This window comes from Leucopleurus acutus, assembly GCF_964270905.1.
Source record: "Leucopleurus acutus genome assembly, chromosome: 19".
NCBI lineage: Eukaryota > Metazoa > Chordata > Mammalia > Artiodactyla > Delphinidae > Leucopleurus > Leucopleurus acutus.
The window spans coordinates 36538567-36563287 of NC_139161.1; the positions used below are offsets into that span (position 1 = coordinate 36538567).

Consider the following 24721-nt stretch of genomic DNA (forward strand, 5'->3'; position numbering starts at 1 on the left):
TCTGCATTTATTGAGATTATCATATGGTTTTCTCCTTCTATTTGTTAATATGGCTTATCACATTGATTGATTTGCATATATTCAAGAATCCTTGTATTCCTGGAATAAACCCCAATTGATCATGGTGTGTGATCCTTTTAATGTGCTGGTGGATTCTATTTCCTAGTATTTTGTTGATGATTTTGGCATCTATCAGTGACATTTGCAATATCAGTGATATTGGCCTGTAGTTTCCTTTATTTGTGGCATTTTTATGTGGTTTTGGTATAAGGGTGATGGTGCGCTTGTAGAATGAGTTTGTGAGTGTTCCTCCCTCTGCTATATTTTGGAAGAGTTTGAGAAGGTTAGGTGTTAGCTCTTCTCTAAATGTTTGATAGAATTCTCCTGTGAAGCCATCCGGTCCTGGGCTTTGGTTTGCTGGAAGATTTTTAATCACAATTTCAATTTCAGTGCTTGTGATTAGTCTGCTTTTATTATCTATTTCTTCCTGGTTCAGTCTCAGAAGCGTTTTGCATTTCTAAGAATTTGTCCATTTCTTCCAGGTTGTCCATTTTATTGGCATAGAGTTGCTTGTAGTAATCTCTCATGATCTTTTGTATTTCTGCAGTGTCAGCTGTTACTTCTTTTTCATTTGTAATTCTATTGATTTGAGTCTTCTCCCTTTTTTTCTTGATGAGTCTGGCTAATGGTTTATCAATTTTGTTTATCTTCTCAAAGAACCATCCTTCAGTTTTATTGTTCTTTGTTATTGTTTCCTTCGTTTCTTTTTCATTTTTTTTCTGATCTAATATTTATGATTTCTTTTCTTCTGCTAACTTTCGGGTGTTTTTGTTCTGCTTTCTCTAATTCCATTACGTGTAAGGTTAGGTTGTTTATTTTAGATGTTTCTTGTTTCCTGAGGTAGGATTGTATTGCTGTAAACTTCCCTCTTAGAACTGCTTTTGCTGCATCCCATAGGTTTTGTGTCATCATGTTTTCATTGTCACTTGTTTCTAGGTATTTTTTGATTTCCTCTTTGATTTCACCAGTGATCTCTTGGTTATTTAGTAGTGCATCGTTTAACTTCCCTGTGTTTGTATATTTTACAGATTTTTTCCTGTAATTGATATCTAGTCTCATAGTGTTGTGGTCAGAAAAGTTACTTAATATGATTCCAGTTTTCTTAAATTTTCAAAGGCTTGATTTGTGACCCCAGATATGACCTTTCCTGGAGAATGTTACATGGGCACTTGAGATAAAAGTGTATTCTGTTGTTTTTGGATGGAGTGTCCTATAAATAGCAGTTAAGTCTGTCTTGTTTAATGTATCATTTAAAGCTTGTGTTCCTTATTTATTTTCATTTTGGATGATCTGTCCATTGGTGAAAGTGGGGTGTTAAAGTCCCCTACTATTATTTTATTACTGTTGTTTTCTGCTTTTATGTCTGTTAGCATTTGCCTTATGTATTGAGGTGCTCCTAAGTTGGGTTCATAAATATTAAAAATTGTTATAGGTTCATCTTGGATTTATCCTTTGATCATTATGTAGTGTACTTCTTTGTCTCTTCTAATAGTCTTTATTTTATTTATTTATTTTTTTATTTATTTTTTTTAACATCTTTATTGGAGTATAATTGCTTTACAATGGTATGTTAGTTTCAGCTTCACAACAAAATGAATCAGTTATATATATACATATATTCCCATATCTCTTCCCGCTTGCGTCTCCCTCCCTCCCACCCTCCCTATCCCACCCCTCCAGGCGGTCACAAAGCACCAAGCTGATATCCCTGTGCTATGCGGCTGCTTCCCACTAGCTATCTACCTTACGTTTGGTAGTGTATATATGTCCATGCCGCTTTATCGCTTTGTCACCGTTTACCCTTCCCCCTCCCCAAGCCTCAAGTCCATTCTCTAGTAAGTCTGTGTCTTTATTCCTGTTTCACCCCTAGGTTTTTCATGACATTTTTTTTTTAAATTCCGTATATATGTGTTAGCATACGGTATTTGTCTCTCTCTTTCTGACTTACTTCACTCTGTATGACAGACTCTAGGTCTATCCACCTCATTACAAAAAGCTCAATTTCGTCTCTTTTTATGGCTGAGTAATATTCCATTGTATATATGTGCCACATCTTCTTTATCCATTCATCGGATGATGGACACTTAGATTGTTTCCATCTCTGGGCTATTGTAAATAGAGCTGCAATGAACATTTTGGTACATGACTCTTTTTGAATTATGGTTTTCTCAGGGTATATGCCCAGTAGTGGGATTGCTGGGTCATATGGTAGTTCTATTTGTAGCTTTTTAAGGAACCTCCATACTGTTCTCCACAGTGGCTGTATCAATTTACATTCCCACCAACAGTGTAAGAGGGTTCCCTTTTCTCTACACCCTCTCCAGCATTTATTGTTTCTAGATTTTTTGATGATGGCCATTCTGACTGGTGTGAGATGATATCTCATTGTAGTTTTGATTTGCATTTCTCTAATGATTAGTGATGTTGAGCATTCTTTCATGTGTTTGTTGGCACTCTGTATATCTTCTTTGGAGAAATGTCTATTTAGGTCTTCTGCCCATTTTTGGATTGGGTTGTTTGTTTTTCTGTTATTAAGCTGCATGAGCTGCTTATAAATTTTGGAGATTAATCCTTTGTCAGTTGCTTCATTTGCAAATATTTTCTCCCATTCTGAGGGTTGTCTTTTGGTCTTCTTTATGGTTTCCTTTGCTGCGCAAAAGCTTTTAAGTTTCATTAGGTCCCATTTGTTTACTTTTGTTTTTATTTCCATTTCTCTAGGAGTTGGGTCAAAAAGGACCTCGCTGTGATTTATGTCATAGAGTGTTCTGCCTATGTTTTCCTCTAAGAGTTTGATAGTTTCTGTCCTTACATTTAGGTCTTTAATCCATTTTGAGCTTATTTTTGTGTATGGTGTTAGGGAGTGATCTAATCTCATACTTTTACATGTAGCTGTCCAGTTTCCCAGCACCACTTATTGAATAGGCTGTCATTTCTCCACTGTACATTTCTGCCTCCTTTGTCAAAGACAAGGTGACCATATGTGCGTGGGTTTATCTCTGGGTTTTCTATCCTGTTCCATTGATCTATCTTTCTGTTTTTGTGCCAGTACCATACCGTCTTGATAACTGTAGCTTTGTAGTATAGTCTGAAGTCAGGGAGCCTGATTCCTCCAGTTCCTTCTTTCGTTCTCAAGATTGCTTTGGCTATTCGGGGTCTTTTGTGTTTCCATACAAATTGTGAAATTTTTTGTTCTAGTTCTGTGAAAAATGCCAGTGGTAGTTTGATAGGGATTGCATTGAATCTATAGATTGCTTTGGGTAGTAGAGTCATTTTCACAATGTTGATTCTTCCAATCCAAGAACATGGTATATCTCTCCATCTATTTGTATCATCTTTAATTTCTTTCATCAGTGTCTTATAATTTTCTGGATACAGATCTTTTGTCTCCTTAGGTAGGTTTATTCCTAGATATTTTATTCTTTTTGTTGCAATGGTAAATGGGAGTGTTTTCTTGATTTCACTTTCAGATTTTTCATCATTAGTATATAGGAATGCCAGAGATTTCTGTGCATTAATTTTGTATCCTGCCACTTTACCAAATTCATTGATTAGCTCTAGTAGTTTTCTGGTAGCATCTTTAGGGTTCTCTATGTATAGGATCATGTCATCTGCAAACAGTGACAGCTTTACTTCTTCTTTTCCGATTTGGATTCCTTTTATTTCCTTTTCTTCTCTGATTGCTGTGGCTAAAACTTCCAAAACTATGTTGAATAAGAGTGGTGAGAGTGGGCAACCTTGTCTTGTTCCCGATCTTAGTGGAAATGCTTTCAGTTTTTCACCATTGAGGATGATGTTTGCTGTGGGCTTGTCATATATGGCCTTTATTATGTTGAGGAAAGTTCCCTCTATGCCTACTTTCTGCAGGGTTTTTATCATAAATGGGTGTTGAATTTTGTCAAAAGCTTTCTCTGCATCTATTGAGATGATCATATGGTTTTTCTCCTTCAGTTTGTTAATATGGTTTATCACATTGATAGATTTGCGTATATTGAAGAATCCTTGCATTCCTGGAATAAACCCCACTTGATCATGGTGTATGATCCTTTTAATGTGCTGTTGGATTCTGTTTGCTAGTATTTTGTGGAGGATTTTTGCATCTATGTTCATCAGTGATATTGGCCTGTAGTTTTCTTTCTTTGTGACATCCTTGTCTGGTTTTGGTATCAAGGTGATGGTGGCCTCGTAGAAGGAGTTTGGGAGTGGTCCTCCCTCTGCTATATTTTGGAAGAGTTTGAGAAGGATAGGTGTTAGCTCTTCTCTAAATGTTTGATAGAATTCGCCTGTGAAGCCATCTGGTCCTGGGCTTTTCTTTGTTAGAAGATTTTTAATCACAGTTTCAATTTCAGTGCTTGTGATTGGTCTGTTCATATTTTCTATTTCTTCCTGATTCAGTCTTGGCAGGTTGTGCATTTCTAAGAATTTGTCCATTTCTTCCAGATTGTCCATTTTATTGGCATAGAGTTGCTTGTAGTAATCTCTCATGATCTCTTGTATTTCTGCAGTGTCAGTTGTTACCTCTCCTTTTTCATTTCTAATTCTATTGATTTGAGTCTTCTCCCTTTTTTTCTTGATGAGTCTGGCTAGTGGTTTATCTATTTTGTTTATCTTCTCAAAGAACCAGTTTTTAGTTTTATCGATCTTTGCTATTGTTTCCTTCATTTCTTTTTCATTTATTTCTGATCTGATTTTTATGATTTCTTTCCTTCTGCTAGCTTTGGGGTTTTTTTGTTCTTCTTTCTCTAATTGCTTGAGGTGCAAGGTTAGGTTGTTTATTCGAGATGTTTCCTGCTTCTTAAGGTGGGCTTGTATTGCTATAAACTTCCCCCTTAGAACTGCTTTTGCTGCATCCCACAGGTTTTGGGTCGTTGTGTCTCCATTGTCATTTGTTTCTAGGTATTTTTTGATTTCCTCTTTGATTTCTTCAGTGATCACTTCATTATTAAGTAGTGTATTGTTTAGCCTCCATGTGTTTGTATTTTTTACAGATCTTTTCCTGTAATTGATATCTAGTCTCATGGCGTTTTGGTCAGAAAAGATACTTGATACAATTTCAATTTTCTTAAATGTACCAAGGCTTGATTTGTGACCCAAGATATGATCTATCCTGGAGAATGTTCCATGAGCACTTGAGAAAAATGTGTATTCTGTTGTTTTTGGATGGAATGTCCTATAAATATCAATTAACTCCATCTCGTTTAAAGTATCATTTAAAGCTTGTGTTTCCTTATTTATTTTCATTTTGGATGATCTGTCCATTGGTGAAAGTGGGGTGTTTAAGTCCCCTACTATGAATGTGTTACTGTCAATTTCCCCTTTTATGGTTGTCAGTATTTGCCTTATGTATTGAGGTGCACCTATGTTGGGTGCATAAATATTTACAATTGTTATATCTTCCTCTTGGATCGATCCCGTGATCATTATGTAGTGTCCTTCTTTGTCTCTTCTAATAGTCTTTGTTTTAAAGTCTATTTTGTCTGATATGAGAATTGCTACTCCAGCTTTCTTTTGGTTTCCATTTGCATGAAATACCTTTTTCCATCCCCTTACTTTCAGTCTGTATGTGTCTCTAGGTCTGAAGTGGGTCTCTTGTAGACAGCAAATATATGGGTCTTGTTTTTGTATCCATTCAGCCAATCTGTGTCTTTTGGTGGGAGCATTTAGTCCATTTACATTTAAGGTAATTATCGATATGTGTGTTCCTATTCCCATTTTCTTAATTGTTTTGGGTTCGTTATTGTAGGTCCTTTCTTCTTTTGTGTTTCTTGCCTAGAGAAGATCCTTTAGCATTTGTTGTAAAGCTGGTTTGGTGGTGCTGAACTCTCTCAGCTTTTGCTTGTCTGTAAAGGTTTTCATTTCTCCATCAAATCTGAATGAGATCCTTGCTGGGTAGAGTAATCTTGGTTGCAGGTTTTTCTCCTTCAACACTTTCAATATGTCCTGCCACTCCCTTCTGGCTTGCAGAGTTTCTGCTGAAAGATCAGCTGTTAACCTTATGGGGATTCCCTGGTGTGTTATTTGTTGTTTTTCCCTTGCTGCTTTTAATATGTTTTCTTTGTATTTAATTTTTGACAGTTTGATTAATATGTGTCTTGGCGTATTTCTCCTTGGATTTATCCTGTATGGGACTCTCTGTGCTTCCTGGACTTGATTAACTATTTCCTTTCCCATATTAGGGAAGTTTTCAACTATAATCTCTTCAAATATTTTCTCAGTCCCTTTCTTTTTCTCTTCTTCTTCTGGAACCCCTATAATTCGAATGTTGGTGCGTTTAATGTTGTCCCAGAGGTCTCTGAGACTGTCCTCAGTTCTTTTCATTCTTTTTTCTTTATTCTGCTCTGCAGTAGTTATTTCCACTATTTTATCTTCCAGGTCACTTATCCGTTCTTCTGCCTCAGTTATTCTGCTATTGATCCCATCTAGAGTACTTTTAATTTCATTTATTGTGTTATTCATTGTTGCTTGTTTCATCTTTAGTTCTTCTAGGTCCTTGTTAACTGATTCTTGCAATTTGTCCATTCTATTGTCCATTCTATCTCCAAGATTTCGGATCAACCTTACTATCATTATTCTGAATTCTTTTTCAGGTAGACTGCCTATTTCCTCTTCATTTGTTAGGTCTGGTGGGTTTTTGTCTTGCTCCTTCATCTGCTGTGTGTTTTTCTGTCTTTTCATTGTGCTTATCTTACTGTGTTTGGGGTCTCCTTTTTTGCAGGCTGAAGGTTCGTAGTCCTGTTGTTTTTTGTGTCTGTCCCCAGTGGCTAAGGTTTGTTCAGTGGGTTGTGTAGGCTTCCTGGTGGAGGGTACTAGTGCCTGTGTTCTGGTGGATGAGGCTGGATCTTGTCTTTCTGGTGGGCAGGTCCACGTCTGGTGGTGTGTTTTGGGGTGTCTGTGGCCTTATTATGATTTTGCGCAGCCTCTCTGCTAATGGGTGGGGTTGTGTTCCTGTCTTGCTAGTTGTTTGGCATAGGATGTCCAGCACTGTAGCTTGCTGGTCGTTGAGTGAAGCTGGGTGCTGGCGTTGAGATGGAGATCTCTCGGAGATTTTTGCTGTTTGATATTATGTGCAGCTGGGAGGCCTCTTGTGGACCAGTGTCCTGAAGTTGGCTCTCCCACCTCAGAGGCACAGCACTGACTCCTGGCTGCAGCACCAAGAGCCTTTCATCCACAGGGCTCCTTAATTTGGGATGGTTCGTTGTCTATTCAGGTATTCCACAGATGCAGGGTATATCAAGTTGATTGTGGAGCTTTAATCCGCTGCTTCTGAGGCTGCTGGGAGAGATTTCCCTTTCTCTTCTTTGTTCTCACAGTTCCAAGGGGCTGAGCTTTGGATTTGGCCCCGCCTGTGCTGGAGGGCGTCTGTTCTTTGCTCAGACAGGACGGGGTTAAAGGAGCCGCTGATTCGGAGGCTCCGGCTCACCCAGGCCGGGGGGGTAGGGAGGGTCACGGAGTGCGGGGCGGGCCTGCAGCGGCAGAGGCCGGCGTGACGTTGCAGCCTGAGGCGCGCCGTGCGTTCTCCCGGGGGAGCCATCCCTGGATCCCGGGACCCCGGCAGTGGCGGGCTGCACAGGCTCCCCGGAAGGGCGTGTGGCTAGTGACCTGCTTTCGCACACAGGCCTCCTGGCGGCGGCAGCAGCGGCCTTAGCGTCCCATGTCCGTCTCTGGGCTCTGCACTCTTAGCCGCGGCTCGCGGCCGTCCCTGGAGCTCTCTCAAGCAGCATTCTTAATCCCCTCTCCTCGTGCACCAGGAAACAAAGAGGGACGTAAAAGTCTCCTGCCTCTTCGGCAGGCCCAGACCCGCCCCCCCCCCTCCCCCCCCCTCCCCCCCCGCCCCGGACTCTCTCCCGGCCAGCCGCGGCGCACCAACGCCCTGCAGGCTGTGTTTACGCCGCCAACCTCAGTCCTCTCCGGGCGCTCCGACAAAAGCCAGAGCCTCAGCTGCCAGCCCCGCCCGCCCCAGTGGGCGAGCAGACAAGCCTCTCGGCTGGTGAGTGCTGGTCGGCCCGATCCTCTGCGCTGGAATCTGTCCGCTTTGCCCTCCGCACCCCTGTTGCTGTGCTCTCCTCCGCGGCTCCCAAGCTCCCCCACTCCGCCTCCCGAAGTCTCCACCCGCGAACGGGCTTCCTAGTGTGTGGACACCTTTCCTCCTTCACAACTCTCTCCCGCTGGTGCAGGACCCGTCCCTATCCTTTTGTCTCTGTTTAGTTTTTTCTTTTGCCCTAACCAGGTACGTGGGGGGTTCCTTGCCTTTTGGGAGGTCTGAGGTCTTCTGCCAGCGTTCAGTAGGTGCTCCGTAGGAGTTGTTCCACGCGTAGATGTATTTCTGGTGTATCTGTGGAGAGGAAGGTGATCTCCGCGTCTTGCTCTTCCGCCATTTTCCTGGAAGTCTCTCAATAGTCTTTATTTTAAAGTCTATTTTGTCTGATATGAGAATTGCTACTCCAGGTTTCTTTTGATTTCCCTTTGCATGGAATATCTTTTTCCATCCCCTTACTTTCAGGCTGTATGTGTCCCTTGGTCTGAAGTGGGTCTCTTGTAGGCAGAATATATACAGTTCTTGTTTTCGTATCCATTCAACCAGTCTATGTCTTTTGGTTGGAGCATTTAATCCTTTTACATTTAAGGTAATTATCAATATGTATGTTCCTATTACCATTTTCTTAATTGTTTTGTGTTTGTTATTGTAGGTCCTTTCCTTTTCTTGTGTTTCCTGCCTAGAGAAGTTCTTTTAGCATTTATTGTAAAGCTGTTTGGTGGTGTTGAATTCTCTTAGCTTTTGCTTGTTTGTAAAGGTTTTAATTTCTCACTCGAATCTTAATGAGTTCCTTGCTGGGTAGAGTAATTTTGCTTGTAGGTTTTTCCCTTTCATCACTTTAAATATGTCTTGCCACTCCCTTCTGGCTTCCAGATTTTGTGCTGACAGATCAACTGTTAACCTTAAGGGGATTCCCTTGTATGTTAATTACTGCTTTTCCCTTGTTGCTTTTAATATTTGTTCTTTGTATTTAATTTTTGATAGTTTGATTAATATGTGTCTTGGTGTGTTTCTCCTTGGATTTATCCTGTATGGGACTCTCTGTGCTTCCTGGACTTAATTATTTCCTTACCCATATTAGGGAAGTTTTCAACTATAATGTGTTCAAATACTTTCTCAGTCCCTTTTTTTTTTTTTCTCTTCTTCTTCTGGGACCCCTATAATTTGAATGTTGGTGTGTTTGATGTTGTTCCAGATGTCTCTGAGGTTGTCCTTAATTCTTTTCATTCTTTTTTCTTTATTCTGCTCTGTGGTAGCTTTTTCCACTGTTTTATCTTCCAGGTCACTTATCTGTTCTTCTGCCTTCAGTTATGCTGCTATTGATTCCTTCTAGAGAATTTTTAGTTTCATTTCTTGTGTCATTCATCATTGTTTGTTTGCTCTTTAGTTCTTCTAGGTCCTTGTTAAACATTTGTTTTATGTTCTCCACTCCATTTCCAAGATTTTGATTATCTTTATTATCATTACTCTGAATTCTTTTTCAGATAGACTGCCTTTTTCCTCTTCATTTGTTTGGTCTGGTGCGTTTTTACTTTGCTCCTTCATCTGCTGTGGTTTTCTCTGTCTTCTCATTTTGCATAACTTACTGTGTTTGGTGTCTCCATTTTGCAGGCTGCAGGTTCGTAGTTCCCATTGTTTTTGGTGTGTGCTACCAGTGGCTAAGGTTCATTCAGTGAGTTGTGTAGGCTTCCTGGTGGAGGGGACTGGTGCCGGTATTCTGGTGCCTGAAGCTGGATCTTGTCTTTCTGGTGGGAAGGACTATATCCTGTTGTGTGTTTTGGGGTGTCTGTGGCCTTATTATGATTTTAGGCAGCCTCTCTACTAATGGATGGGGTTGTGTTCCTGTCTTGCTAGTTGTTTGGCATAGTGTGTCCAACACTGTAGCTTGCTGGCTGTTGAGTGGAGCTGGGTCTTAGTGTTGAGATGGAGATCTCTGGGAGAGCTTTCGCTGTTTGATATTACACCTGGCTGGGAGGTCTCTGGTGGACAAATATCCTGAGCTCAGCTCTCCCACATCAGAGGCTTGGGCCTGACACCTGGCCAGAGCATCAAGATGCTGTTTGCCACACAGCTCAGAAGAAAAGGGAGAAAAAAAAGAAAAGGAAAGAAAGAAAAAATAAATAAAACAAAGTTATTAAAATAGAAAAAAAATTATTCAAAATAAAAACATTAAAAGTAATAAAAAAAGAAAGAGAGAAAGAAAGAAGAGAGCAATGTTACTAAAAAACAAATCTTCCAATGATAACAAGTGGTAAAAACTATTGTAAAAAAGAAAAAAATCAGAATGGACAGTCAGAACCTAGGATAAATCACAAAAGTGAAGCTATACAGACAAAATCACACAAAGAAGTATACACATACACACTCACAAAAAGAGAAAATGGAAAAAATATATATATATAAATAAAAAAAGGAAGAGAGCAACCAAATCAATAAACAAATCTACCAATTATAATAAGCTCTAAATACTAAACTAAGATAAACATACAACCAGAGACAAATTAGATGCAGAAAGCAGACCCCAAGTCTACAGTTGCTTCCAAAGTCCACTGCCTCAATGTTGGGATGATTCATTAGGTATTCCAGTGATGCTGGGTATATCAAGTTGATTGTGGAGATTTAATCTGCTGCTCCTGAGGCTGCTGGGAAAATTTCCCTTTCTCTTCTTTGTTCACACAGCTCTTGGGGTTCAGCTTTGAATGTAGCTCTGCCACTGCATGTAGGTCGTCTGAGGGTGTCTGTTCCCCATCCAGACTGGACAGGGTTAAAGGAGCGGCTGATTATAGGGCTCTGGCTCACTCAGGCTTGCGGGAGGGAGGGGTACGGGATGTGGAGTGAGCCTGCAGCGGCTGAGGCTGATATGACGTTGCAACAGCCTGAGGTGGGCCATGTATTCTCTCAGAGAAATTGTCCCTGGATCATGGGACCCTGGTAGTGGTGGGCTGCACATTCTCCCAGAAGGGTGGTGTGGATTTTGACCTGTGCTTGCACACAGGCTTCTTGTTGGCTGTAGCAGCAGCCTTAGTATTTCATGCCCATCTCTGGGGTCCGCACTGATAGCCGTGGCTTGCTTCCATCTCTGGAGCTCATTTAGGCAGTGCTCTGTATCCCCTCTCTTCATGCATCCTGAAACAATTGTCTCTTGCCTCTTAGGCAGTTCCAGAGTTTTTCCCTGTCTACCTCCCGGCTAGCTCTGGCGCACTAGCTCCCTTCAGGCTGTGTTCACACAGCCAACCCCAGTCCTCTCCCTGGGATCTGAACTCTGAAGCCCGAGCCTCAGTTCCAGCCCCCACCTGCCTCGGCGGGTGAGCAGACAAGCCTCTCAGGCTGCTGATTGCTGGTCGGCACTGATCCTCTGTGCGGGAATCTCTCTGCTTTGCCCTCTGCATCCCTGTTCCTGTGCTCTCCTCCGTGGCTCTGAAGATTCCCGCCCCCCCCTCCCACATCTCCGCCAGTGAGGGGGCTTCCTAGTGTGTGGAAACTTTTCCTCCTTCATAGCTCCCTCCCCGAGGTGCAGGTCCCATCCCTATTCTTTTGTCTCTGTTCTTCCTTTTGCCCCACCTAGGCACGTGTGGAGTTTCTTCCTTTTGGGAAGTCTGAGGTCTTCTGCCATAATTCAGTAAGTGTTCCTGTAGGAGTTGTTCCACATGTAGATGTAGTTTTGATGTATTTGTGGGGAGGAAGGTGATCTCCATGTCTTACTCCTCCACCATCTTGAAGGTGCCCCCCAGTGCTTCTTATGCTTCCCCGCATTCATAGACACTATATCAGCTATTATCTCATTTCCAGCTCATGTCATTTTCATGTTTTTAATACCCAGAACCTAACACAGCACCTAAGATATGGTTAGAACTTCATACACACTTTCAGAACAAATAAGATTTTGATTGAAGCACCAATTCCCTCCCTTACTGGCTTTATAACCTCATGTAGGTCATTGAATCAATATATCTGGCATTATTCTCCTTTTGTATAAAATAAAGAAGTAGAATCATAGGGGTGGTTCCCCAAGTGTAGTCTCTGGACCAGCAGCATCAGCACCACCTAGCAACTTGTTGGAAATGCAAATTCTCAGGCTCCCAGACACGCTGAATTACAATCTCTGGGATTGGGGCCCTGAAACCTGTGTTTATAATAAACCCTCTAGGTGATTCTGATGCATGGTATCATTTAAAAACTGCTAGACTGGGGTTGTAAAACTGTGGCCTGTGGACCCACAGGGCGAGTCCCATCCAAGGCTTGTTTTTGTACAGGAAAGTTCTGCTAATCTCTACATTAAATGATATGATCACTGAGGTGCCTTCCAGTTCTATGATTCCTTGGTTATGAGTACAGTGTCTTATCCCTGATTGACAGGGGACTGCCAGTCAGGAGACCTGGGTTCTAGACCATCTGTTTCTACCTTGTTGTAATGTACAATAAGTTATTTCTCCTCTCCGAAGCTCAGTTTTCTCATCCTGAAAAATGACATTAGGGTAAGTTTGCTGAGTCAGTCAGAATCCAGTTAGGAAAAGAGAAACCATGCCAGCTATCTCAAACAATAGGAATTTAACATGGGGAATTGGGGTACACAGATGTTTGAAAGCTGAAAGCAGAAAAAGGGAGAGCCAAGGCAACTTGGCAGGAATAAAACCAGAGCAGCTCCCACCCTTAGAACTTGGGGAACAGAAAGGAAGAGGCCACTAAGAATTTGGGAATTGGAAGGTGGGCCCTGAAGGACTATAACTTAAACCTCTAAGGTGACAGCTTTACAAGCTGCTGCTCATACTCCTAAGAAGGTGATTTCCTGTGGCTGGTACTTGAGAATACACAGCTTTATGGTTTCTTGAATTAATAAAAGTGTGTGGCCCAGTAAATGCTTGAAATATCAAGGAAGCTGTAGCCCACCTGATACTAAGATAGCATGGCAGGGTGGGGGTGTGTGTGCAGCTCCGTAGCTGGAGACTGCAATGGAGTGGTATTCTAGTGAGGGAGGTGAGGCCTTGTAGACCAGACCTGGGATTGGTGGGAAAAGCTGAAAACTAGTCATAATTACTTTTTGCTGCTGGTACAGTAAAGTTGACAAGTACTGAAGCTGGAAAGGGGCACTTTCTCCCTTCCTCCCAACTTCCAGATTCCCACCAATGCCTTTCACTGGCAGAACCTGACATGAAGATAGCCAGAAAGGAGATAGGAAATGCAGCATATAGAGTTCCAGCCCCAGCATCACAGAACAGAGAATAGAAGGGGGAAAGGAGGGATTTGGAGCTGAGAGACAGGCAAATAACAAGCACGGTCAGTCTGATGATCTTCCAGGTCCCTCTGTACTTGAGGAATTGCATTATATAAGCATATTGGTTACATAGATATGCCATGGATCCATGCATGACTTTTTCACCCACTTCAGGTGTTATGGGACATGACCATCCTTTGAGAATGATATTTATCATGACCTCTAATATCATGGCTCTGAAAGGGCCTGTTTTACTCCCGGAATGTTTTAGGTTGAAAGAAGAATAAAAATAATGCACTTTTTGTTTTTTGAGCAACAGTTATGTCCCAGACATTGTTTCCCAATACAAAGATAACTAATAGATTGAATATTACTCCTTTCAAGAATGTCCTTTAATAAAAGCATTTTCCCCTAGGAAATATTATTAATAAAAGTTGCTTTTCCTCTAGGCTACCTCCCTAATCCCATCTTCCATCAACACCCATCCAGGCTATCCTTTCCTCTACCTACTTGAGCTGTACACTAGACTAATTGTTTGTTTTTATTTAACAAAGCATAGCTCTTAGTTTGTGTTCTAAGAGCTTTTCAAACACTAATTCATTCAGTCATCATAACAATCCCATGATGTGGGTGTTGTTATTAGATGTATTTTACAGGTGAGGAGTTGAGACTTGAAAAAGCCAAGTTATTTTCCTAAGGTCACACACTGATGAAATGGGAGAGCCAGGATTTTGACTCAGACAGTCTGGCTTCAGACTCTTCTGATCACCATACTCAAATATGGTGTACTGGTGTACTATCGTGTAACCATCACCCAGCTCTGCCACATCTGAAAATGCTGCCATATTTTTTCATGTCTCTCTCTTCTAAGAAGTAAAGCTGCAATTATAGTTAGAGCCATCTGTGTACCTCTCCTTAATCATTTTTTATTTCTTTCCTACCTTGAGCAAACCACTATCCAACATTTTGTATTCTCATGCAAACTTTTTATCATATACTTTTACTATAATTTTATATATGTATCCAGTAAACAATTTAAAGCATTATTTCCAAGGTGTTAATCCTTATTGGTATGATGTCCTATAATACATATCCTTCTACAGATTTTTTGTTTTTTGTTTTTTTCCATTCAACATGTTTCTGAGATTTATTTATGTTGGTAGATTCACTGGGTTTTAGTTCATTTAACTGCTGAATAGTAGTCCATTATATGGATTTATTACAATTTATTTTCCATTCTGCTGTCGATAAACATTTAAGTTATTTCTAATTTTTCACTGTTACAAACAATCTACAGTAAACCTCTATTTCTTCTTGGGCACACATGTCGATTTGTATTATTTCTGGATTATAGGGTATACACATTTTCAGTTTTACTAGGTACTTCCATAGTGTTCTCCAAATTGGTTGCACTCATATGAGGAGTTAGTACATATCTTTATCAGGCTTTTGCATTTTCTCAGCGTGATGGGGGCTGAAATGGCATCTCCTTGTTGCTGTCTTTGAGTTCAAACAAGTATGAGCCACATGATGCAATTTTACTGTTTCACATCTCTGTGCTTGCTATTTCATTTTTCCTGGAATGTTTTCCTGTTTCTTCACTTCAAAATATCTATTTTTCTTTCATTACCCTAACTCAAACATTCCTCTTAGCTTCTAGTGATCCATGGTCTTCCAAACGCATTTTGCTGCTTTCTATTTTTTGTTCCACAGCGCTTTGATCTTAACAGAAGGATAATGTTTATGTCAGTTGTCCTTGCATAATTATTAATAGTGCCCTTTTGTTCTCAAAAGTGACCCAGTTTGGACAATGAATCAATAGTGACCTCCTTGATATTAACTCCATTATGGCTTATATCATAGTTTTTATTTATTTTTCGGTATGCAGGCCTCTCACTGTTGTGGCCTCTCCCACTGCGGAGCACAGGCTCCGGACGCGCAGGCTCAGTGGCCATGGCTCACGGGCCCAGCCGCTCCGCAGCATGTGGGATCTTCCCGGACCAGGGCACTAACCCGTGTCCCCTGCATCGGCAGGCAGACTCTCAACCACTGCACAACCAGGGAAGCCCTATCGTAATTTTTTGACATCACATATTTGCCCATTTTTCCCCCTTGAAAATCTAAGGTCTCCTAGACCACTCCTTTGTCATCTAGAAAAGTTTTTAGCCACTCATGATTTATTATCTTTTAATGGAACCTGACTTGGCTCAAACCCACCTTCTTCTTGCAAGGAAAAAATGTGAAGAACTCTCTGTAGCAGGTTTATTCCATTTTCTTATTAGCACTTTGCCAAGAGCAAGACATCATGAAGTCAATAACTAAAGTAAAAGAAGGAGACTGCTTTATGTTTTTGCTTCAAGTTTTACTTGAGAGTTTAGTTTCACAAGATAATTAGAATAAGCCATTGTGTTTCTAGCATGTTAAAAAAGATACAATGCCTTACGGTTTAGAATTATTTAGGAAGCTATCAAGTAGACCTATGCAAACAGGGAATTTCTCTTCAAAGAAAGTGCAAAGTGAAAATGATAATAATAAAATGGTATTGATAGCCTTTGGTTGCCATGGAAATGCTAGTTCACCCACTCCTGCTAGGTACTGTGGTTCATTTCACAATATTAGGTGTAGTAGAAGATCACATATCCACTTTTATTGTTTCATGGGCTGTAGTGGTAAGCACAGAAATATGCATTTAATTTTGTGCATTGACATGACCTCCCTGTTGGGTTTAGAAGGCAGAATGTCAGTGCTCTAAACTTAATCCATTTTATTTGCATGTATGAGATTCGAGATGTTTGCTGTGCCCATGATGGCTCCTGTATTTTTCAGAGTGCTTACTATTTTAAATTCCTGCCCTTCTGTTAAAACTTTGTATTGCACTGAAAATGTGTTCACAGCAGTTATATCACAAAGATTGTAAGGGAGTCACAAATTCTCAATTTCTAATATTTTTCAACTTTATCAGTTTGTTCTACCATTCAATTAGTGGATTGAGCAAGTTAGTGCAAAGGGGGATTTGGGGGGTTGGGAGGAAAGACAATAGTATTTATTGAACCCATGATATGACCAAGGAACTGTGTGAAGAACTTTACAATTATTTTTATGTTCAATCCTTAAGACATTAGAAACCGTTGATTTTTTAAAAAAGTATTTTTTAAAACCCAGTATTAGAGAAGGGAGGTGATTTTCATATACTCCTTCATATGATTAGTGACAAAATCCAGTGTCATTCCCAACATATGGTGGTAACTGGTAAAAAATATGTATTTTTTAAAAAGATAGGAATTTATATTTTTGGGTACAGTTAAGCAAATTTATTTATGCTTTGCATTTTCCGGAGCCGGGTCATTGTCAGACACAATTATAAGCCAAATATTTTAGTTTACTTTGCTCATGCCTTGATGTGTATCTGAGGACTGCATATGTGGAGTAGACACAGAAGTGGAATCCAGTTTGTATCCCTTTGCTTCCATATGACTTCTCAGTTCCCATAGGACTAAGGCAAGTTTCCTTTGTCATTCTGAATATTCTCACCTCTTCCCTTCCACAGGGACTGCCTCATAGTACACACTCTTTTTCAATTCATTCCATTAATGTTATTCAACAGTTTTGAAACTCATCATTAAGGCAGAAAGGTTAACAGGCCCTACTGCATGATCTTTAAAGGCTGATAATGTCAAGATAAATGCTTTCTCTTAAATCTGTTTTTAAAGGCCAGAATCATGCATGCATCTCTGGGAGAGGATAATGACAACAAAATTATTACCAGGAGCCAATCCCTGTAATCATGGGTGCCAGCTAGGATTTATTGCTCAGTTGGACAAAAGCCTCTGCCACCAAAAGCCTATTGTTCATCCTTGGTGGACTTAATTTTAGGGTGTGAAGGGTAAGTCATGGCTCTATACCCTGCAACAAAACGGTATGTTCTCTACGGAAGTGAACAGATGCGTTTGCTTGACATGATAATTTTTGACTTTACAAAAAGTCTTTCTCTCTTAGAGTATACATATAAAATGTGTAAGATAAATACACAAGTAATATTGTGATACAATAAATTATAAAATAAATCCACTTTTTAGTTCAGCCACATGGCTTTTCATACTTGGACATAAAATCAAACCTACGGGTAAGGAGTTGTAAGTTTCTTAGAAACATTTGTGATCAGGTTTCAATGGCTCATTCTTCTCGATATTTTTGCTTCCCTTCAGAGATTCAGATTCAAGGTGACTGAAGTGCCCACTGTTGGCCAGACACCATGCCAGGTACTTTGTATCTCACTCTCCCACAATAATGACATGAATATTATTTATAGGATAGGGTAGGAATATATGGTATTTCTTAGATGAGAAACAGATGAGGCCTTGAGAGGTTGAGAACTTTTTATGGTGATTTAGGCCTTTCATCTCCCAAGTCCTATTCTCTGTTATTGCACCACTGCTTCAATCTTAACAGGATTATTGTCAAGGTAAGGCAACATGATATTCTAAATCAGTGTTGCTCATCCTAGAATCAGAAAGAGCACTCAAAAGTTGTTTGAATATGGTTGGATTTGTTGACCAAAGGATATTTTGAGGATCATCTTTTGAATAGTTAAATGATAATTATCCATTTCCTATTATGGTCATACCTAAATTAGGCAAGACAGAGGTCCAGGAAGCCTAACTGGGTCCCTTCTATTTCTTGGGATAGAGGAGACGAGAGAAGGAAAGACTTGAGAGAGCAATCCTCAGCAATGAATAAACAGAAAAGAACACAATTAAGTTACTGAAGATGTTTGTTTACCAGTGAAAAACCTTATACCCTGACGTGTGTGGGCTATTACAGCACCCTCAAAAGGAATTATCCAGTAGTTCTAAAGAATATAAATGAACAGGGTTGGGTGTGTGTGTGTAAAACTGAAGAAAGTATGTTCTCCAGGCCACCAGCTGGGAAGAGTTTTAGTGAGCAGCTATGTGGAAAAAATGATAACAAAATGTAAAAGTTAGCCTTAGACTCTTCATGGCCCTAAAGGTCATGTCATCAAAGCAGAAGTTTCATGGGCACCCAAAGAGCTGGAATTTTGTGGACTTACATTAGAGAAGTGGACAGCCTATCTCATTCAAGGTTATGTCTACAGTCTTCTCTTGACTAGCACTGCCCCTTTGCAATGCAGTGGTTCCCTTCTAATACCCAAGTATTAACCTTAGTTGCTTTTATGGGTTCTAAAGCCAGCCCAAGGCAATGGCTGCCAACATTTACTAGTGATATAATTGGTTGATAGAATCTTATTCCAGGAGAGACACACCGCTGAAATCTCAAATGGTAACTTCTGTTGTACCTTATAAAATACCAAAGATGTGCCCTTAAAAGGCTTTGTGTAAATCATTGTTTTTTCAATTCCAGTTTTACTGAAATGTTACAAAGCATGAAACATATTGAAGAAGTGTCTTTTTAATGCAATCCGGAATAGTTCTGTGAAAGATAAAATCACCTATTGCTATACTTTTTTTTCTGGTAGCGTTTGCATATACTAGGTTTGCTTAAACGCAAGAGCACACTGGTTGTCAGTTTCACTGTTAGTAAATACTGACTCCACATCTATGTTTCCTTCCTAAAAAATTGGGATTGTAAGATTTTGGCCAAATATAACTCTGCAGCCTCTGCATTTTGTTAATAACACCATAATACCCCATGGGATTTTTAGCACCATCGTTAAGAGGAGCTCTTCTGATTCTCACCTTTATTACTTCATTTATATTCCCATCCCTGGGAGGCATGGAGTCAGATATTATTACTCGCATTTATAGAGGGGAAATCTGAAAGGTTAGCCAACATTAAGTGATGGTCAGCAAGAGAGCTCCAGGGAGAATGCAGGTGGGCCAAAATCAGTCCAGCCCACCAGTGTTTGTTGGAAGTCCAATCCCAGAGGTCCTTGGCATAGGGATCCAAGGAAAATGAGGTTCTATCAAGAGATTGCCCTTGTATTATGCTTGTTCTGCTCTGCCACTTACTGGAGACACTGTGATCTGAGACAAATTACTCAACTTCTGTGACTCACAGCTATGTCATAGGAAAAGTACATAGAATATCTGCCTCAGTTCCAGGAAGAGATTATTTTCTAAGGAAGATTAGCATTGACTCTGAGTAGGAGTCAGGGAAAAATAAGGGTGGGTGCCTGTGCCTTGCTCTTTCTGCACACCATGGCAAGGTCACTCCTTTGCTACCTTAGGGGTTCCTTCTTGCCTACATAGGTTTTTTTTTAAAAGTCAGTGCCTGCCGATGCAGGGGACATGGGTTCGTGCCCCGGTCTAGGAGGATCCCACATGCCGCAGAGCGGCTGGGCCCGTGAGCCATGGCCGCTGAGCCTGCGCGTCCGGAGCCTGTGCTCCGCAGCGGGAGAGGCCACAACAGTGAGAGGCCCGCGTACTGCAGAAAAAAAAAAAAAAAAAAAAAAAAGTCAGTGTCTTCTCTCCCCAATTTTTTTTGTGAGTTTCGTCTTTCTTGGTATCCCATTCTAGAGCCTATAGCAACAGAGCTCTGAAAACGTATGATGGTTTGAGAAGGTTGGAATGATTTTCAGTCTTTATATTTAACAAGAAGAGTCAGAGGAAACATGGGATCCTAGACTCTCAGAGTTCCCAGCTAGGATAGACTTCAGAGAATTTAGTCCAAACTCCTCCCTTTACAGATGGGAAAAACTGAGATCCAGTGAGGAGATTCCAAGGAGAAACCAGTTAGTTGCATTTCCTTTCCTCAATGAGTTTTTCTCCTGTCACCTGCCTTTATTTATGAAAAATTGAGGTCATTGGAATGATTGAACTAGAAAAAGAGGGACAGCAGTGGGTGCGCATTGAGTAGAGGACCATGGGAGTCGTGGGAAAGAGGAAGGTAAGATTCCCCAAGTCTGGAAAGACAGCAGTGGTTTGGAGGAGACTCAGAGAAGATTTAATTTTACTTAAGTGCACATTTATTATACACTCCACCTGCATCACTCTGATCTACTTCAGTGGGAAATCCTTTAGATTTCCTACACTATTTCCTCAGTCTTCAGTGAGATAAGTTCACCCATGAATGGGAGCCCATATCTGTCAGAATATTAACCTTGGCCAAATTGGAAAAAGACTGTCATTTTCCCCTCAATTTAAAAGATATTTTCCTTCGCTTTTAATATATTTATATAATATCTTTATAGTAAATATATTTACATTTGGCTCTTATTTCACATATGTGTGTATGTCTAAGTCAGAATAAGCAGGTTGTGTTCAATCTATGATTGGGATTAGTACAATATAAGAAGTATCACCGTAAAAGGTATTTACTATATATATATATATATATATATATACACACACACACACACACATAAATACACCTTATATATACACTTAGTATATATTTCAAATATTTATTTATATATTATATTATATTAATGGTTCTTACCTTCTACATGATTGTTGAAAAAGAGCATAATAGATACTTGTATGTGTATAACTGAATCACTTTGCTTTACACCTGAAACTATCACAACATTGTTAATCAACTACACTCCAATATAAAATAAAAAGGAAAAAAAAAAAGTACACTCTGTTGAAGTTTTGGTTTCTTCTTTTATTTGTTTTCCCAGCCACCTGGTGTGTCTCACCCCTTCCCTGTTATTATCATCCCTCTCTTTACCCACAGTTTGAAAAACAATCCATTTGTCTCAACAAAGTTGCCTAACACATTCTGAAAAGATTGTTATATTATGCATGTTTCACTTCTCTACAATCAAAAATAGACAGGAAAGGTGTTCATGAGTAGGAAATGTCAGTGTTCTGATTTTATCTGTTCCCATCTTTGTGCCTTATCCATTTGGTTTAAGTGGAAGTTAGATTTTTTTTTTTACACTATCCCCTTTTAAAAATGCAGTGTATTCAAAGCAAAAGACCATCTAGTCCTATGTGAATAAGCCTTAGGGAAATTGTTTGCTATTATTGATATTTTTCAGCAAGAGCTACAATGAGGAATGTGTCCATTCTGAAGTATGTGCTGTTCCTCCTGTGAGACCTTACTTATTAATCATTGTGAAATTCTGAGCCATATAACTAACACTGAGTCCTTCTCTGAACTCTATGACAATGAATGAGTTAGCTTTATTCCCTCCCTGTTATTATTAGTTATGAGGGCCAATGGGGCGGGACCATGTGTGTAACATTTCATATGTCCGGTAGAGACTATTTAAGGTACTGGGAGCATGACTATTTTAAGGTATAACAAGTATTTTGAAAGCAGTAAGTAGTAGACTTCCCCTTTTAGCTTAAATAAAACCCCAAAAAACAGAAATTCAGCTATAAAATGTCAAGACCATGTACGCTGGTATCTTCTGACTTCTTTCTGATAATAATGATAATGATTTTCATTTCACAATCATCAATATCTTCAGCACAATCATCATCACTATCACCATGATCATTATCATAGCCGCCCTGTGTTATTAAGCAATACTATGAAGGAGACGCTATTCTAAGTACTCTGCATATTTATTATTTCCAATCACTACAAGCCTATAATTAATTATTCATGATTATTGTCATTTTAAGAAACCTGAAGCTTAGAGACAGGAAGCTATCTGCTTTTAGAGGGACACCTGAGCATCACCTGTGGCTGAGCATCACCTTAGCTAGTACAGGTCCCAGAGTGCTTTGGGATATCTTCTGACACATCCCTCTGCATTTTCTTTGACCTGGTCACTTCCTCTGCTTCTCTTTGGTCTGGGATTTCTGGAAACGGCTTTGTCACACATGAACCCAACTTGTGATTTGTCAGCCCCTGCAGTGCCCATGGGTTTATAGTGAGTGTCATAATGCCCTAGTCCCGTATGAATGAGCCTTAGGGAAACAGGTGACTAGGACAGCAGAAGATGTAAATTTTATTTAATAGTCTTTACAATATTACTTCCTTAATACCTTGCCTTTGGCTGCTATTTCTCATATGTGTGTATGTTCAGGTAAGAATAAGCAGATTGTATGTTTAGTCTATGATTGGGATTAATGCAATATAAGAAGTATCACCTCAAAATGGACTGTTCTCCTTCTGGCTATTGAAGATTAACTTATATCAGATTGATTCTCTTGCTGAGAACTAGATAACATGCAAAAAATATTTTAAAAATATCTCAGAAGGGATTATAGAGTGACCTTAGTTTGTTAGGACCTTAGACTGCCAAGACCTAAGAGGCCAAGAGCCTTAATAGCCAGGAGGAGAACATTTCCTTTTGAGGGGTTTTAGGTAGTAAATACACAGAGCTGTTCACTTCGTGAAAATTCATCAGGCTCTATACACTTATGGTCTGTGCACTTTTCTGCATGCATGTATGACAGGTAACAGTTTAAAAAAGAAAGTTAAACTTATATAAAACTATAAAGTATATGTTTAGATTGTTCCTTGTAAAAATAAAATCCTCAAATCGATTTCACCTGCTGAAAGCTGTTAGTGTGATTAGTTTAATTAAACAAAAGAAAACTAACCCTTCTCTTCTAGTATTCAGAATGACTGAAGCAGTAACAGGTAATCTTTTGGCATGAGAGTCATGGAAAAAAATTTTTTTTTAATTTTAGAGCTAATACAAAATTAAAACAAAAAGCCATACTGAATTTCATGAAAAAAATTTATAATTTTACAACTAAGATTGCCTTCTTTATTAAAGAGAATAAAGGCAATAAGAAAATGACCTCATTTTTAAACAACTAAAATGCACAAATGTTGGAAGCTATTAAAAAGAGAAAACTAGAATTAGCTCTTTCCAATCAGTGTGACATGAAATGGGTGGCGATTGAAATACGAGACACTCACCTGTGCACTGGAAATATAGAGTAACAAAATGGTGGGAATGGTCCTTCTTCAAAATGGTTATCACTCTTTTGCAGTTATAACCCATTGATATATAAAGTTACCAGCTTCATGACCCAACCTCAGCATGATGCCACCTACCAAAGAAAACAATGTCAACAGCAAAAAGTAAACAAGCATTTTTCTTATTTGTCTTTAGAGACATTTTTTAAAACAGAAAATGCCATTATACAGCTAAAAATTTCTCAATTCCATTTTCTCTCTCTCTGTAACCAGAGGAAAGCACTCCACAAAAGTTGATGAATCATTTTTATTCTTGTTACATGTATCTGTTCATAAACGTTGCATCATGTCCTTTTGCAACTTGCCTTTTTAATTCATATTATGTTTTTGAAATATATACATGTTTATACATGTAGGTGTAGTTCATTAATTTTATCTGATCTTTAATATTCCATTGTATGAATGTACTGCAATTACTCACCCACTTTCTTCTTTGAAATTTTTGCCCAATTGATGGAAACATTTTGCTGATGGATGTGAATTGATATGTCTTTGTTGTTTAAATATGCATTTCTATGGTTTACTAGTGAAAATGAGCACCTTTTCACATGATTGGTTATACTATGAATTTTAGTTCAAATCATTTGTGTGTTCTTTATGAATTTGTAAAGGTTCTGGTTACTAATATTACATCATGTCAGTTATGTGCCCAGCAAATATCTTTTTTCAGTGTAAGACTTCACTTCGTTTATAGAGGTTTTAAAGTGTCAATATGTCACATTTATTCATTCATAAAATGTCTTTATAGCTTGTGTATTTTGTATTAGTTCATTAATCTCCCCTATTCTGTACAAATATTCTTCTATATTTCTCTCTAAGTTTTATATTTCGCTTTTCACATTTTGGTATTTTATATATATGGTATGAGATAGGAATCCAAATTTTCCCCACAACCAGTTGATTGATTCCCTACAATTTACTAAGTAGTCTGTCCTTTACTGTATACTGATCTTTAATACAATTATCATCATATTCCAACTTGAAATATATACAAACATGTGATTGTGGGCTTTTCTTCCTGTCACCTCGGTCTAGTTGTCTACAGGTTATATTTATGTAAGTCCCAATATCTGGCATAATGAGTCATCATTCCTTATACTTCTTGACTTGTCTTAGTCCTTTACTCTTTCATATGAATTTAGGAGTTGTTATTTCATTAATTTAAAGTACATAACTTTGGTTTTATAAAAAATGGGATCTTATATTCTGTTTTTTAACATGGAAGTTTAATTATATTTTCTTTTATTATGTTTACTGATATATATGGTCACACTTCTACAGCCTTCTATTGTATTTTTGTTTGTCATGATTTATCTTTGCTTCCTCTAGTTTTTTAGAATTCTAAATTTCATTTAAGAGTTATCCTCAAACTTATACCATGCATACATGAATTAACAAAATCTAAATTTAATCAGTATAGTACCTTTGACATTGCAAAAGTAAAAGTGAATGTTAGTAAAATACTATCATTAAAGGCATGAGAAAACTAACAAACTATAAGTATATATCCAAATAAATTATTGTTTCTTGGAATTATTTTTTCTTTCTAT

At 39.0% G+C, this 24721-nt stretch overlaps 1 protein-coding gene across 1 annotated transcript in view; it reads left to right on the plus strand.

Moving 5' to 3' along the window:
• The window catches only part of CA10 (carbonic anhydrase 10), a gene marked incomplete at both ends in the record, with an annotated part of 646129 nt that overhangs the window by 117704 nt on the left and 503704 nt on the right, over positions 1-24721 (plus strand). The window lies entirely within an intron of this gene.